Source organism: Anolis carolinensis, chromosome 4 (genome assembly GCF_035594765.1).
Source record: "Anolis carolinensis isolate JA03-04 chromosome 4, rAnoCar3.1.pri, whole genome shotgun sequence".
NCBI lineage: Eukaryota > Metazoa > Chordata > Lepidosauria > Squamata > Dactyloidae > Anolis > Anolis carolinensis.
The window spans coordinates 2,869,079-2,885,836 of NC_085844.1; the positions used below are offsets into that span (position 1 = coordinate 2,869,079).

A 16,758-nucleotide genomic window follows, 5' to 3' on the forward strand; every position below is an offset into this window, starting at 1 on the left:
TGGAGTTGGGAGAAGGAGCCACAAAGCCCTACTATGGCGATGCCATAACCGCTGGGTGAGGAAATAACGTTCCCTCTGGCAGAGGAAGGATATACTCCGCAGCCATCCCTAAGCGGACCCGAAACACCTGAAAGACTTCACCGCATGAGCCAGGTGTCTTTTCCTCCCTTCCCAAACTGGGAAAAGGAGCCAAGATCCAGGAACTTTCCCCGCAAGGTGGAACTGGGCACCTCAGGCGTGCTGCGTGTCCATTGCCTCCTCAGACTTACCCGAGGGCTTTGCCGACCCCTTTCCTGCAAAGGACAGCCAGTTTAAGCAACGCACAGCCGAGTGCCACCTCCGCCAGGTAACTGACAACCAAGAATGAAAAGGAAGGTTCTGTCCAAGTCCTCTGGCCCTGCTTTAATCCTCTGCCAGCCGCGGTGTGCCTCCTTCCTCTCTGTCCAGAGTGCAGCCGATGACGGGTCTCCAGGTGACCTCTTGGAACTACTGCCGCTCAAGCCGAGACACAGACCTCGTTCCCTAGATAATGCTCAGGCTGTGACCTCCTCCTTTCCAGAGGTGAGGTCTCCAAACACAGCAGACAAGGAGGGCAAGTCTCCTCTGGCGGCAGAGCCATTCCAAGCCTCTGTCAACGCTGTCTGTGTCTTCTTTTCCAGGTTACAGACTCTCAAAGGCGCTCCAGACTTTTGGCTGAGAGTTCCGACTCTGCTGCTGTTGCCGACATGAAGCAAATGGCCCCAAAGAACTTCCAACGCTCCAGGTCGTGGTGCTCTTGCAGTTGTTATGGAACAAAATCCTCACAGGGCCTCTGACTTTGTTGCTCTGCACTTGCTTTTCCAGGCTCAAAGAAGCCCTGGAGTTTTGTCTCGGAGTATCTTCGACATGAAGCAAACAGAGCCTCCAAGGACCCAGGTAGCTGTGTTGTTACAGTTGTTATGGAACAAAACCCCCGTCTTCGTCCCTCCTGCACTTTCAAAGCCTTTCTCCAACAGCACAGAGAGCAGGGCAAGAAGAGAGGGTGCTCTCCCCTCCCTTGACTTGAAACCTTGGTTCAAGGAGTTCTCCCAAAGCCTTCAGCAAGGACAAAGTCTACCTGTCTCTGCCGGAGTTGCCTGCACCTTCCTTTCCAGGCTGCAAACTTCAAGGAGCACAGGAGTATTTGGCTCAGAGTTCCTACGCTGAAGGGAACGGCCCCAAGGAGTTTCCAAAGCGCCAGGTAGCTGTGCTCTTGCAGTGGTTGCAGAACCAAACCCTTGTCTGTGCCCCTCCCGCTCCTTCGGCTTCAAGGAGGGCTGAGCAGGCAGCGAGGGTGGTCTCTCCTTCTTCGGCTTGAAACTTCCGTCCAAGGAGCTGTCCCGGAGCCTTCAGCGAGGACAAAGTCCACCTGCCTGCATTCCCTTGCTCGCTCTTCCTCTCTCCGGCACACGGAACTGGTTGGCTGGGTGCGCTGGGCTTGCCGGAGACTCCTCCTTCCCTGGCTCTGGCTCTGGCTCTCTCCGGTGGTGGGTGGTGGTGGAGGCGTCACGGTGCCCCTCGGGCGCTGAGCCCTGCAACAGATGAGGAAGAAGGAAGCCGGTCAGAAGGAGCAGGCGGTGGGCAAGAAAGGCTCCTTACCTCACATGTCGACACGACAGCTCTGCCGCGGAGGCCCTGCCTTAATCCGGGATTAACCTACTATCAAAGTTTAAGCAAATTACTCAGCAGCTTTGCCAGGGTTTCTCTCTCCCCTCTCCACTGCAAAGCAAAACTGACTGCATTCAGAAACTTTGCAAGCCAACCTTCATTGACAGAGGGCTTGGGGGCGGGGGAATGGTCACTCAAAGCAATCAAATACACAAAGTGTTGTCGAAGGCTTTCATGGCCGGGATCACAAGGTTGTTGTATGTCTTTCGGGCTGTATGGCCATGTTCCAGAAGTATTCTCTCCTGACAACCTCTGAGGATGCCTGCCACAGATGTGGGCGAAACATCAGGAGAGAATACTTCTGGAACATGGCCATACAGCCCAAAAGACATACAACAACCCAAATACACAAAGGGTTGCTGTGAGTTTTCCGAGCTGTATGGCCATGTTCAAGAAGCATTATTTCCTGACATTTTGCCCACATCTATGACAGGCATCCTCAGAGGTTATGAGGTGGATTTCAGTGGCTTCTCTGTGGTCTGATATGGTGGTTGTGAGAATGATCCAGCATTTCTGTATATATACATGTCTGGAACTCCTCTGTTTTCAGAGTGTTGGTTCCCATCTATTGTTTTGATTTTAGAGTTTTTTAATACTGGTAGCCAGATTTTGTTCATTTTCATGCTTTCCTCCTTTCTGTTGAATTGTCCACATGCTTGTGGATTTCAGTGGCTTCTCTGTGTAGCCTGACATGATAGTTGTTGGAATGGTCCAGCATTTCTGTGTTCTCAAATAATATACTGTGTCCAGGTTGGTTTATCAAGGGCTCTGCTATGGCTGGCTTCTCTGGTTGAATTAGTCTGCAGTGCCTTTCACGTTCCTTGATTAGTGTTTGGGAAATGCTGCTCCGTTTGGTGGTCCCTATATAGACTTGTTCACCAGAGAAGTCAGCCATAGCAGAGCACTTGACGAACCAATTTGGACACAGCATATTGTTTGAGAACACAGAAAGCTGGACCACACTGACCACCATCATGTCAGATGACACAGAGAAGCCACTGAAATCCACAAGCATGTGGACAATGTCAACAGAAAGGAGGAAACCATGAAAATGACAATGGCTCCCAGTATTTAAAAAACTCTACAATCAGGACAGTAAATAAAGAGCAACACTCTGGAAACAGGGGAATTCCAGACATGAATCAATCAGGCCCAGCTAACACCTCCCAACAAAGGCTTCCCCCAGGCAGGAAACAGCCAGGCTTTGAAGCTGCCAGGCTATTACATTTATTTATTTATTTATTTATTTATTTATTTATTTATTTACAGTATTTATATTCCGCCCTTCTCACCCCAAAAGGAACTCGGGGCGGATTACATTGTATACATAAAAGGCAAACATTCAATGCCATATACACATAGAATAAAGACAGAGACAGACGCAGAGGCAATTTAACCTTCTCCTGAGGGGATGTTCTGAGGGAATGTGGCCAATGGCAACATTCACACTTGCCTCCAATAGATAATTATTATTATTATTATTATTATTATTTTATTTTTGTACCCCACCACCATCTCCCCAGAGGGACTCGGGGCGGCTTACAGATATAAAACCAACATACAATAATATCAAATACAAAAACACACAAATAAATTTAAAAGGCATTAGGCATTAGAAATTTAAAAGGCATTAGAGTTCTTTCTCCCATAGATATATAAACCCCACTGGCCTAGTTTCCAATAGACCTCACAGCCTCTGAGGATGCCTGCCATAGATGTAAGCGAAATGTCAGGCGAGAATGCTTCTGGCACATGGCCATACAGCCTTGAAAACTCACAGCAACCCAGTGATTCCAGCCTCGTAAGCCTTCGACAACACAAATACACAATGGGACACACACCCAAGGGCCCTGGCATGAGTTTTCCCCTTCCTTTCCCTCGCTGTCTCACCCCATTCCAACCTGTCTGAAGTAGAAAGCATTCCAGTGCCATTCAGGGCAGACCAGGAATCCTGGCACACAACGACAAAAGTTTCAGTCTCAAGTTACAAAAATCCAATTTACAAAGAAAGAAAAAAGAACAGAGGTGAGACAACAAGAAGTGAGAGAAATCTTCCCCTCGGAAGGGAAATTCACTCCTGGAAGAGTTATTATCAGGGGGGAAGGTGCCTCCACTGAAGCTTTATCTCCAACCCTTGTTTCCACAACAAGCCAAATTTTTCAAAATCTAATTCTCAGAGGAACAGAAAGTGAGCTGAAATCTGCTGAACGGGGGCAAAAACAGTACAACTAACGCCACAGGGGTGTTAACCCTTCCTTATGCTATCCAAAGCATAAAAATATATACATTTGGATGGAGCTTTAAAAAGTACCTGTTCTGACTTATATACAAATTCAACTTAAGAACAAACCTACAAAACCTATCTTGTATTGTCGAAAGCTTTCATCGTTGGAATCACTGGAGTGTGGTGTGGTTTCTGGGCTGTTCTAGCAGCATTTTCTCTTGACGTTTTGCCTGCATCTGTGGCTGAGGAACCTCTGAAGATGCCAGCCACAGATGCAGGCAAAACGTCTGGAGAAAATGCTGCTAGAACATGGCAATACAGTCCAAAAACCTATCTTATTCGTAACTTGGGTACTGCCTGTGCATGTACCGTATATACTCGAGTATAAGCCGACCCGAATATAAGCCGAGACACCTAATTTTATCACAAAAAAAACAGGGAAAACATTGACTCCAGTATAAGCCGAGGGTGGTAAATTTCAGAAATAAAAATAGATACCAATAAAATTACATTAATTGAGGCATCCATAGGTTAAATGTTTTTGAATATTTACATAAAGCTCTAATTTAAGATAAGACTGTCCGACTCTGATCAAATCATTATTCTCATCTTCTTCAATGTAAATGTGCTTATGTATCCTTTTAATAATAATAGAGTAAAATAATACATGTAATAATAATAATAATAATAATAAATACAGGAAAATAATACATGTAATAATAAATAAAGTAAAGTAAATAAATGCAATAATAATAATAATAATAAGATCAGAGTGAAATAATAAATGTATTAATAATAATAAAAATAGAGTAAAATAAATGTAATAGTAGCAACAATAATAGAGAAAAATAATACATGTAATAATACCAATAATAATAGAGAAAAATAATAAATGTACCATATATTCTCGAGTATAAGATGACCCAAATATAAGCCAATCAGGACCCTCACCCGAGTATAAGCCGAGGGGGGCTTTTTCAGTCTTAAAAAAAGGGCTGAAAAACTATGCTTATACTCGAGTATATACAGTATGTGCCTTCCAGTTCCACTGCTATTGTCACGACCCAGGCGGCAGAGGCACCAATAACCATACACAGAGGCCAGAATCTAACTAATATCTTTATTGAAGGAATATATAAAGTTAATAAAAACAAGTATAGAAAATAGTCCAGAATTAGACCCTTCAGGAAAGGTCAGAATTAGTCCAAAAAAGCAATGTCCAATAAGAAATATTAAGGTCCAAAGTTGTAATCCAATAACCGAAACACTCACTTTGCCAAGCAAAGTGAGGGGAGATGACAAGGTCCTTAGTCCATAAAACTTGAGCGTGGCTAGGAAATAACTTGATACTTGAAACTAGGCTTGAACGTGGAACAAGGTAACTAAGAACAAGAACAAGGTCCGTGGAATAACTTGGTAAAATCCGTGAAACAAGGCAAGGATTAGTCCTGGGAAACAAGGCAAAGTCCGTCGGTAAACAAAGGCTGGGAAGCAAGGCGAAGGCTGGATAGCAAGGCAAGGCTTGAGCTGAAGCGAGGCTTGAATCGGAGCGCGCTGTCCAGACACAACTCGCTCCGTAGGCTGACGAATTGACTCCGCGAAGTTGCTACGCGGGCAAAACACCTATATAGAGTCCAACTTTCTCACCAAAGCGGTTCTCTGGGAATCAGAAACGAAAGCTAAACTCTGAGACCAGATGTTAAACTCCTTAAAGATTCTCACGAGAACCAATGTTAATTGGCAACATTCTTAGCTGCTATCCTCGCACTCCTGCGCGAAGCTGAATCCAAACTTCTCTGTTGTTTACAAAACTCCCGGCGCAAGAACACGGGAGAAGTAGGCTCTGGGGTTGTTTGACATACTTCTGGGGCACAACTTTCTTGCAGGTGCAAGGTTTCCAGATCTGCCTGGGAAGGATCTGGCTGAGAGGAATCCAGTTCAGACTGGGAAGGTAAAAAACCCAAGTTTTCATCTTCATCAGGGATTACAATGTCCTGAGCAGGACTACAAGGCCCATGGTTCATCACACTATCCCCCTCCTCAGGGCCCCTCCCAAACTGGGGTCCTCTCCCCGAGGCGCGAGGTCGCGGTTTGGTGGGATAGGTCAGATGGAAGCGACGGGTTAGATCAGGAGCATGGACTGTGGAGGCGTCTTCCCAAGAGCGTTCCTCAGGCCCAAAACCCACCCAGTCAATGAGATATTGTAGGCGGCGGCGATGAAAGCGAGAATCCAAAATGTCCTCAACCTCGAACTCCTCCTCCCCATTCATCAAAACAGGAGGGGGGGCCGGTTGGTCTGTATCAGGACGCACACCATCCGCCGGAAGGAGCAGGGAACGGTGAAACACTGGGTGAATGCGCATTGAACGCGGAAGTTGGAGTTTGAAAGTCACGGGGTTTAATTGCGCCACCACTGGATAGGGGCCAATGAAGCGGGCATCTAACTTCCGGCATGGGCGGTGGGAGGGCAGAAAGCGAGTGGACAGAAAAACCCGATCTCCTACCTTGATTTCGGGGCCCGGCTGGCGGTGTTTGTCAGCGTGGCGTTTATAGTCCTCCTTGGCTTGGTCCAGTTGCTGGAGCAAAAGTTGTTGCACCGCTGTGAGTTCCTGCAGCCAATCCTCTGCTGCGGGAACTTCTGAAGTTTCAATGACAGGGGGAAAGAAACGTGGATGGAAACCGTAGTTTGCAAAGAACGGCGTTTCTTTTGTAGAAGCTTGAACTCCATTATTGTAGGCAAACTCAGACAGTGGTAACAGAGAAGCCCAATTGTCCTGTTGGTAGTTTACATAACAGCGAAGATACTGCTCCAAAGTGGCATTGGTGCGCTCCGTTTGCCCATCTGTTTGGGGATGATGAGCTGAAGATAAGCGAGAGTCTATGCCCAGTAGTTTTTGTAGTGCCTTCCAAAAACGAGAGGTGAATTGAGATCCACGGTCTGTGACTAAACTCTTGGGCAATCCATGTAGTCTGAAAACATGCTGAAGAAATAGATCCGCAGTTTCTTTGGCCGTGGGGAGGCCTTCGCAGGGAATGAAATGGGCTAACTTGGTGAATAGGTCCACCACCACTAAGATCGTGGTGAATCCACAGGAAGGTGGTAGGTCAGTGATGAAATCCGCGGAAATTATTTCCCATGGGCGAGATGGGGTAGGAAGGGGGTGCAAAAGCCCTGAGGGCTTCTCCCTTCGTATCTTGGAGCGCTGGCATACTGGGCAGGTGTTGACATATTTTTCCACATCCTTGCGGATCTTGGGCCACCAAAAATCTCTTAGGATCAAATGCATGGTTTTAAATAGTCCGAAGTGTCCTGCTGGTTTGCAGTCATGACACAGACGAAGCGCTTTTTCCCTGCCCGGTCCGGGTGGGATATAAACATGATTTCTATAGCAGAGCAGCCCATCTTTAAGCGAAAAGGGAAAATGCAGACCTTGGCGAAGTTGGTCCTGCGCCCAGGCATCTGCTTGCTGACTAGCCCTGATTTCTTGAGCACAGATGGGTCCTGGAGTAGGGGAAGTTGAACCAATGGGACTGGATTTGGTGTTCCCCACTGTGAGCGTGGCAAAGTTCTCAGGTTGTAGCAGTTGGGATTCAAAGGTCTCCTTGCGTCCTGCAGCGTATTCCGGTTTACGTGACAGGGCGTCTGCTTGCTTGGTTTGAGCTGGGGTCACATAATGGATCTGGAAGTTGAAACGTTCAAAGAATAAAGCCCAACGTTGCTGCCTCTGATTTAGTTTGCGGGCAGTTCTTAGATGTTCTAGATTACGATGATCAGTGTGGACTTCAATGGGGAATTTGGCCCCTTCTAGCCAATGTCTCCAAGTTTCAAAGGCTGCCTTTATGGCCAGTAGTTCTTTTTCCCAAATGGTGTAATTCCTCTCTGGTGTGGTTAGTTGACGAGAATAAAAGGCACAGGGGTGGAGGTGATCTCCCACCGGTTGTAAGAGTACAGCCCCAATTGCCACATCAGAGGCGTCCGCTTGCACCACAAAAGGGGTTCCAGGATTTGGGTGCTGTAGAATTGGCTGGGAGGTGAATAGTTTCTTCAGTTGCTGGAACCCTTTCTCTGCTTGATCAGTCCAGCGGAAAGGCTGCTTTCCACGGATGCAGCTAGTGATGGGGTCGGACCAGCGGGCAAAATCTGGAATGAACTTGCGGTAGTAGTTCGCGAACCCCAAGAAACGCTGCACCTCTTTCTTGTTAGTTGGCGCCCGCCATTCCAATACTGCTGAAACTTTGGCTGGATCCATGGAAAGCCCTAGAGGCGAGATGCGGTAGCCAAGGAAATCTACCTCTTGTAGATCAAAAGCGCATTTTTCTAGCTTGGCATAAAGTCCATGATCCCGCAGTCGTTGCAACACCATTTTGACGTGGTTCTCATGTTCTGATTGTGATCTGGAAAACACCAAAAAATCGTCCAGGTAGATTATCAAGAATCTGTCTAGATAGTCCTGAAAAATATCATTGACAAAATGCTGGAACGTTGCGGGAGCTCCGCATAAACCGAAATTCATAACTCGGGACTCGAATAATCCGAATTTAGTCTGGAAGGCGGTCTTCCACTCGTCCCCTTCTCTGATGCGAACTAGATTATAAGCCCCCCGAAGATCCAGCTTGGTGTAGACCTTGGCTCCTCGAAGTCGGTCCAGTAGATCCGAGATTAAGGGCAGGGGATAGCTGTTCCGCTTGGTGATATTGTTCAATGCTCTGTAGTCCACCACCAAGCGTAATTCCCCTGACTTCTTCTTCACAAACATCACTGGGGAGGCGGCTGGGGATTGAGAGGGTCTGATGAACCCCTTGCGAAGGTTTGTCTCTAAGAATTCCCTGAGAGCTTCTTGCTCTGGTTCAGTCAGGGAGTAGAGATGCCCTCGCGGGATCGGGGCCCCCTCCACCAAGTCAATGGCACAGTCATAAGGTCTATGTGGGGGTAATTTTTCGGCTTCTTTCTCATTGAATACATCCCAATACTCGGAGTACTTCTTTGGCAAGGTGATGATGGGCTCGGAGTCTGTGGCATGGCATACCTTGGCTACGAGGCAATGGTTTTGGCAGTACGGTGAAGCAAACTGCAGTTCTCTGTTGGACCAGGAGATGTTAGGGTCGTGGAGTGTCAGCCATGGAATTCCCAAAATCACAGGGAAATGGGGAACCTCGGTAACAAAGAAGGAAATCTCTTCCATATGTTCCCTTATCCACATCCTGGTGGGTTCCGACCACTGGCTTACGGGGCCCGTCTTGAGGGGACGGCCGTCTATGGCTTGCACCACACGGGCATTCTTGAAATCATGATATTGTAATCCCAGAGAGTCGGCATACTCTCTATCGATGAAATTGTTGGTAGCTCCAGAGTCTATCATGGCGTGGATCATGACGGGTCCCCTTTTTGCTGACCATAATGTGACCACGAGAAGGAACAGGACCCCGGTTGGCGGCTCTTGGATGGATTTTTTGACCGGGTTGGCGAGCCTCTCTACACCCGGTCGTTGGCTTCCCCCGCCGGCTGTGTGCCAGTCGGCTCAGACGCCTTCGACTCCGTGGAGGACGCCGCCGCAAGACGGGCGGCAGGCTTCCCTTTGGCTGGGCACTCTCTGGCGAAGTGGCCCCCGTTCCCGCAGTACCAGCAGAGGTTCAAGCGTTGACGACGGGCCTTCTCGGCGGCATCTAGTCTGGGACGCACATTGCCCAACTGCATCGGCACCTCCTCGCCTCCTCTGGGGTATGGGGTTGGCGGCGGGGGTCTCCACACCGGACGTGGCTGAACACTGGCGGGAGCGGGGGGTTTTGCCCCGGCTCTACCGCCCTGGCCTCGAACCCATTGTTTCCTGTTGGCAATCATGACTTCAGCCCGTAAACATTGATCAATGAGTGCCTCGAGGGTCTGGGGAGGATCCACCTTGGAGATTTCTTCCAGCATTTCAATGTTGAGACCCTCCCGAAATTGTCCTCTGAGGGCTACATCGTTCCAGCCGGTGTTGTGGGCCAGCACGCGGAACTCGGCTATGTACTGAGACATGGGTCTGTCTCCTTGAAGGAGGCGCCGGAGTTTGTGACCGGCTGCCTCCAAATTGTCCTCGATTCCCCAGGTCTCCTTAAGGTGATCCAAGAAGCGTTGTGCTGAACTTAGGTGGGGGGAGGCTTGATCAAACAGGGCCGTCGCCCAGCTAGCCGCTGGTCCGTCTAGAAGACTGTAGACCCACGCCACCTTGATGTCTTCTTGGGGAAACTCGGCATCACGGGCCTCTAGATAAGCTTGACATTGGCGGCGGAAAACATGAACCTTAGCAGCTTCTCCAGAAAACTTGGTAGGCAACGCCATGGCCGGGAGGCGAACTCCGCGCTCCCTCAACCCTTTTATTTCTCCATCCTGCGCGTTGAGTCTGTCACGGATGCGGTCCACTTCGTCCTTGCTGATGGTGTAGCTGAGCGGCTGTCCAGCCGGCGCGGCTCCGGTAGACATCCTGGCCTCGGTTAGTTGGTGCTTATGGGTGGCGGAGTCAAACTGTCACGACCCAGGCGGCAGAGGCACCAATAACCATACACAGAGGCCAGAATCTAACTAATATCTTTATTGAAGGAATATATAAAGTTAATAAAAACAAGTATAGAAAATAGTCCAGAATTAGACCCTTCAGGAAAGGTCAGAATTAGTCCAAAAAAGCAATGTCCAATAAGAAATATTAAGGTCCAAAGTTGTAATCCAATAACCGAAACACTCACTTTGCCAAGCAAAGTGAGGGGAGATGACAAGGTCCTTAGTCCATAAAACTTGAGCGTGGCTAGGAAATAACTTGATACTTGAAACTAGGCTTGAACGTGGAACAAGGTAACTAAGAACAAGAACAAGGTCCGTGGAATAACTTGGTAAAATCCGTGAAACAAGGCAAGGATTAGTCCTGGGAAACAAGGCAAAGTCCGTCGGTAAACAAAGGCTGGGAAGCAAGGCGAAGGCTGGATAGCAAGGCAAGGCTTGAGCTGAAGCGAGGCTTGAATCGGAGCGCGCTGTCCAGACACAACTCGCTCCGTAGGCTGACGAATTGACTCCGCGAAGTTGCTACGCGGGCAAAACACCTATATAGAGTCCAACTTTCTCACCAAAGCGGTTCTCTGGGAATCAGAAACGAAAGCTAAACTCTGAGACCAGATGTTAAACTCCTTAAAGATTCTCACGAGAACCAATGTTAATTGGCAACATTCTTAGCTGCTATCCTCGCACTCCTGCGCGAAGCTGAATCCAAACTTCTCTGTTGTTTACAAAACTCCCGGCGCAAGAACACGGGAGAAGTAGGCTCTGGGGTTGTTTGACATACTTCTGGGGCACAACTTTCTTGCAGGTGCAAGGTTTCCAGATCTGCCTGGGAAGGATCTGGCTGAGAGGAATCCAGTTCAGACTGGGAAGGTAAAAAACCCAAGTTTTCATCTTCATCAGGGATTACAATGTCCTGAGCAGGACTACAAGGCCCATGGTTCATCACAGCTATTTCTTGACAGTCTCCCATCCAAGGACTAAGCAGGGCTGATCCTGCTTAGCTTCCAAGATCAGACAGAATCTGGTGACTTGAGGGCATTTAGGTCTGTATTATACTATACATTGATAGAATTGCCATTCCACTTTCACTGCCATGGCTGCTTCCTGTAGAATCCAGGGAGTTGTAGTATAAGGAGACACTACAACTGTTTGGCAGAGGATTCAAAGTACGCTTTTCTAACCACAGATCCCAGTATTCTTTGAAGTAGGAGCCGCAGGAGTGAAAACAGTGCCAAAGTGCTCTAATTGCATAGTGTGAAAAGAGCTATCTCTGTAGAGCTTCAAAATCCACTTTAGCAAATTTGCTCTTTCCCTAGGCAAATGTCCATGAACTCTGCGCATCAGTATCATCATCATCATCAAAATCATCATCATCATCATCCTGCTTTCCCCTCTTAAAGGCTGGAAACTTTCTATTCAAGCAGGCTTTTAAAGAACGTTTTTAAGACCGAGCCAGAGAGTGCTTTGCAGTGTTTTAATTATTTTAATAGTTTCCATGGTTTTTGGCGACTTTAATGATCTGTTGTTAACGTTTAATTGCATTTCGATGTTTATACGTTGTAGGTTTTTAATTGCAAATTACCGTATATACTCAAGTATAAGCCGACCCGAATATAAGCCGAGGCACCTAATTTTACCACAAAACCTGGGAAAACTTATTGACTCGAGTATAAGACGAGGGTGGGAAATGCAGCAGCTACGGGTCAATTTTTTTTAAAAAAGAGATATTAATAAAATTGCATTATTTGAGGCATCAGTAGGTTAAATGTTTTTGAATATTTATATAAAACTGTAATTTAAAAATGCCTTAAATGTATATTTAAATATATAATTATGTATATTTTTAATGTATACTCTTAATTTTATTGTAATTTTTAATCTCGATGGATTTTTAAATCTAATGTAAACTGTTTTTTGATGTGTATGTTTATATTGTAAGCCACCCTGAGTCCCCTGATGGGTGAGAAGGGTGGGGTAGAAGTGATGTAATAATAATAATAATAATAATAATAATAATAATAATAATAATAATAATAATTTCAGATAATAAGACTTCAATAAGATAAGACTGTCCAACTCTGAATACCTATATACTCAAGTATAAGCCAACCTGAATAGAAGCCGTCCAGGACCCTCACTCGAGTATAAGCCAAGGGGCGCTTTTTCAGCACTAAAAAAGGGCTGAAAAACTATGCTTATACTTGAGTATATACAGTACATGGTTCTTAGTGATGTAAGCCACTTTGAGGAAAGAGGAATATAAATAAATACAAATAACATTAATAAACAAGACTCAAAGCGTCTCACATTCAAAAGATATCCAATTTAGAGCTAACAATCTGCATGAGCTCCTAATACCTACATCAAGGATAGGGCAAAGGATAGCAAGGGAAGTTTCTTACACTTTGCTCCCGGGCGGGGACAAAGCCAGACCGATTCCAATATTGTTATCTATCATGCAAAATTGCACCCCATTAAGACTCATTACGGCATTAGCGGTTGTGTTGTTTAGGTGCCACCACTGGGCCCAGCGTTGTTATCACTGCTGCAACTGACGCACACTCCTCTCCCCTAAAACATGGGCCATCCCCACCAATGAGGCTTCGCTTCTAAAGGGCAAAGTCTTCCTGAGCCTGAGCCTACCTTATCATCCCCTCCCTAGAAAGAAGGATATTCTGGCAGGTGGGGAGCGCAGGCAGCAATTTCCCCACAACAAGGCAGCCATTCATCTGCTGGGAGGCAAGAATTATGGTGGTGAGAGCCACTGGAATACAATGGTCTAACTACCTCTGATAGCTTGGAAACAAGTCCGCAAGAAAGAAATTTAGGAGTCTTGATGGGCCATAAGCTGAACAGGAGTCAAGAGTGTGAATCAGCAGCTTAACAAGCCCATGTAATTCTATGCTGCATCAGCAGGGTATAGTTTTTATACTAAGGAAAGTAATACTCTATTTTACTTTGGTCAGACCTCACCTGGACTGACCCTGTGTCCAGTTCTCGGCAAAAGAATTCAAGTCTACATAGGGACCACCAAACGCAGCTTTGCCCAAACAAGAGTCAAAGAACATGAAAGGCACAGCAGACTAATTCAACCAGAGAAATCAGCCATAGCAGAGCACTTGAGGAACCAACCTGGACACAGGATATTATTTGGGAACACAGAAATGCTGGACCATTCCAACAACTATCATGTCAGACTACACAGAGAAGCCATTGAAATCCACAAGCATGTGGACAACTTCAACAGAAAGGAAGAACCATGAAAATGAACAAAATCTGGCTACCAGTATTAAAAAACTCTAAAATTAAAACAGTAGATGGGAACCAACAGTCTGAGGGCAGAGGGCAGCTAATGACTGAACAAAGAATACCCCCAGGCTTGGATTGTGTCTACCTGCCTGGGAGAAAGGGGTTACCTTTAGGGTCCCCTTTGACTATAAGATTCTGGATTAATAACACTATGTAACAAAATTTACAGAGTTTCTGTTCCTGGTTTGAAATTGTTATTTCTTGTTTACTTGTGTGTTACTAACTCTGAAGGTAGTTGTTCTACTCCAGAAACTTTGTTTTTATGGCACCCACAAACAAGGTGGAATTGGTTGAGACTCGATGAGATATTCATGGAAAACTATAGCAAAATGTGCTGCAGGATGTCCCACAACAACAAAATTTTTGCAGTTTAATAAACATTTTTCATGCTTTTTATGATAGAACCAATTAGGAAATGACATTTGTGACCCAGGAACAAAAACCGTGTCACATAGTGTTATTTCAAAATAACCACAGTAGAGTTTTGCTTATCCAACCTTCGCTTATCCAACATTCTGTATTATCCAACACAGTCTGCCTTTTAGTATTTAAAGTTTTTGTAGTCAATGTTTTCAATACATTGCTATGTTTTGGTGCTAAAATTGTAAATACAGTAATACTACATACTGTTACAGTGTACTGAACTGCTTTTTCAGTCAATTTGTTGTAAAACATGATATTTTGGTGCTTAATAGGCTTTTCCTGAATCCCTCCTTATCATCCAACATTTTCGCTTATCCAGCGTTCTGCCGGCCTATTTATGTTGGATGGGCAAGACTCTACTATACCTTCCTTTGTGTCCAGGCTTACTGAAGTAGAATTTAGATCAAAGGTAGCACTGGACTGACTCAATTCAGGGACTATAACTGTATGATCTGTAGATAACTAGGCCCTTGTAAGTCTCCCACCAGAGATCAAAGCTAAATTGAAAGCACACACATTTGGACCCACCATGCAATGGAGTCTCCTTTTGCAGTGGTTTATAAACAGAGACTGAATGACTATTTGTAAGGAAGGATTGGACTGAGACTTCCTCCCTGGCAGAATGGACGGCCCTTGGAGTCTCTTGCAACTCTTTGATTTTACGATTCTAAATGTTAAAACAATGTGGCGTCGCTGGTTAAGTAGCCAGCTGCAATAAATCACTATGACCAAGAGGTCATGAGTTCGAGGCCAGACGTGTCAGAGTGAGCACCCGACCATAAAAAAAAATAGCCCCTGCTCGTTGTTGACCTAAGCAACCAAAAGATAGTTGCATCTAAGGTAAAGTTAAAGGTTTTCCCCTGACGTTAAGTCCAGTCGTGACCAACTCTGGGGGTTGGTGCTCATCTCCATTTCTAAGCCGAAGAGCCGGCATTGTCCGTAGACACCTTCAAGGTCATGTGGCCACTGGCATGACTGCATGGAGCGCCGTTACCTTCCCGCTGGAGAAGTACCTATTGATTTACTCACATTGCATGTTTTCAAACTGCTAGGTTGGCAGGAGCTGGGGCTAACAGCAGGTGCTCATTCCACTCTCGGGATTTGAACCTGGGACCTTTCGGTCTGCAAGTTCAGCAGCTCAGCACTTTAACACACTCTGCCGCCACCAGGGGCCCATAGTTGCATTTATCATGTAGTAATTTCGGTACCGCTTTGCAGGGAGGCTAATTTAACTAATTTACGACACCATAAAAATCGTCCAGCAGCCATTTGGAATGAGGAAGTATCCATCAAGATGTCACAGTGGATGATGAAGCAGCAGCTCCCCCTGTGGCCGGAATCAAGCATACCCTCGGGAAGTTGGAAGCTGGAGAATGTTAAATTGCCTCTGCGTCTCTGTCTCTGTCTCTATGTTCATATGGCATTGAATGTTTGCCATGTATATGTGCGTTGTGATCCACGCTGAGTCCCCTTCGGCGTGAGAAGGGTGGAATATAAATACTGTAAATAAATAAAATGTGCGCAACAGCAGGGAGGCTCTTGCGTTCCTGCTTTTTCCCCACTGCTGGCAATGCCCAGCTTCGAATCCTGAAGCACGTCTTTCCTGTAGCAAACAGCCAACTGGTTGAACCAGGGCTTTGCTCCTGCCTAGCACGGCTTTGGGAACCTGACGTCAGCCTTCCCCTCCTTTCCATCAGGAGAGGCGAGGCGTCTGCTTCATCCCACTCAGCCACCCAACCTGCCCGGGGCCAAGACGCGCAGGAACTCCCTGCCAAGAGCAAGGCATGCAAAGAATCTTCCCAGCAACTCAGAAGGCCCTGCTACCTAGGAAGAAACATTCAAAGTATTGTGGATCCAATTCTCCTCTTTGAGGAGGGCCTGCAGCTCCATAGCGGACGCAGAGCAAAACCCGAAATTCCAATGAGAGATTAGGAGGAATTTTAACATTTGACAGGAGACTAAACTACTTCAGAGAGCAGTGGACTCTACTTCTTTGCAGGTTTTGGAAAATTGTATTCATATCCTTTTTGGGAAAACACCTTATAGATATTATAACTTTTTGGAAAAGCACGACCTTTCCGAGAAGAGCCAAAACTCCTTTAGAGTAGAATCTCCTTCTCTTGTGTTATACAGCCAGATATAATTATGGCAAGCAATGGTTCCAGTTGTTAGACTGAATAACCTGTTATCTCAGATCAGTTATGAAAACGGATTTTGCCAGGGCATAAAAGCAGCAGTGCTTCAGAAGTGTTTTTCAGTGCCTAAAAATATATAGTAAAGGTAAAGGTTTTCCCCTGACATTAAGTCTAGTCATGTGAGACTCTGGGTGTTGGTGCTCATCTCCATTTCTAAGCCCAAGAGCCAGTGTTGTCCATAGACATCTCCAAGGTCATGTGGCCGGCATGACTGCATGGAGCAGTTACCTTCCCGCTGAAGCAGTACCTATTGATCTACTCACATTTGAATGTTTTCAAACTGCTAGGTTGGCAGAAGCTGGGGCTAATAGCGGGAGCTCACCCCACTCCCCGGATTCGAACCACCAACCTTTGGATCAGCAAGTTCAGCAGCTTAGCGGTTTAATCTGCTG

General features: G+C 46.2%; 1 protein-coding gene across 1 annotated transcript in view; it reads right to left on the bottom strand.

Annotated features, from left to right (window-relative positions):
- The window catches only part of ppp1r16a (protein phosphatase 1 regulatory subunit 16A), an 89,340-nt gene that overhangs the window by 56,346 nt on the left and 16,236 nt on the right, over window positions 1–16,758 (bottom strand). Inside the window, exon 2 of the mRNA XM_062979876.1 lies at window positions 270–1,550. The gene's annotated coding sequence lies outside the window, so the exon portion shown is untranslated. The remainder of the gene's footprint in view (window positions 1–269; window positions 1,551–16,758) is intronic.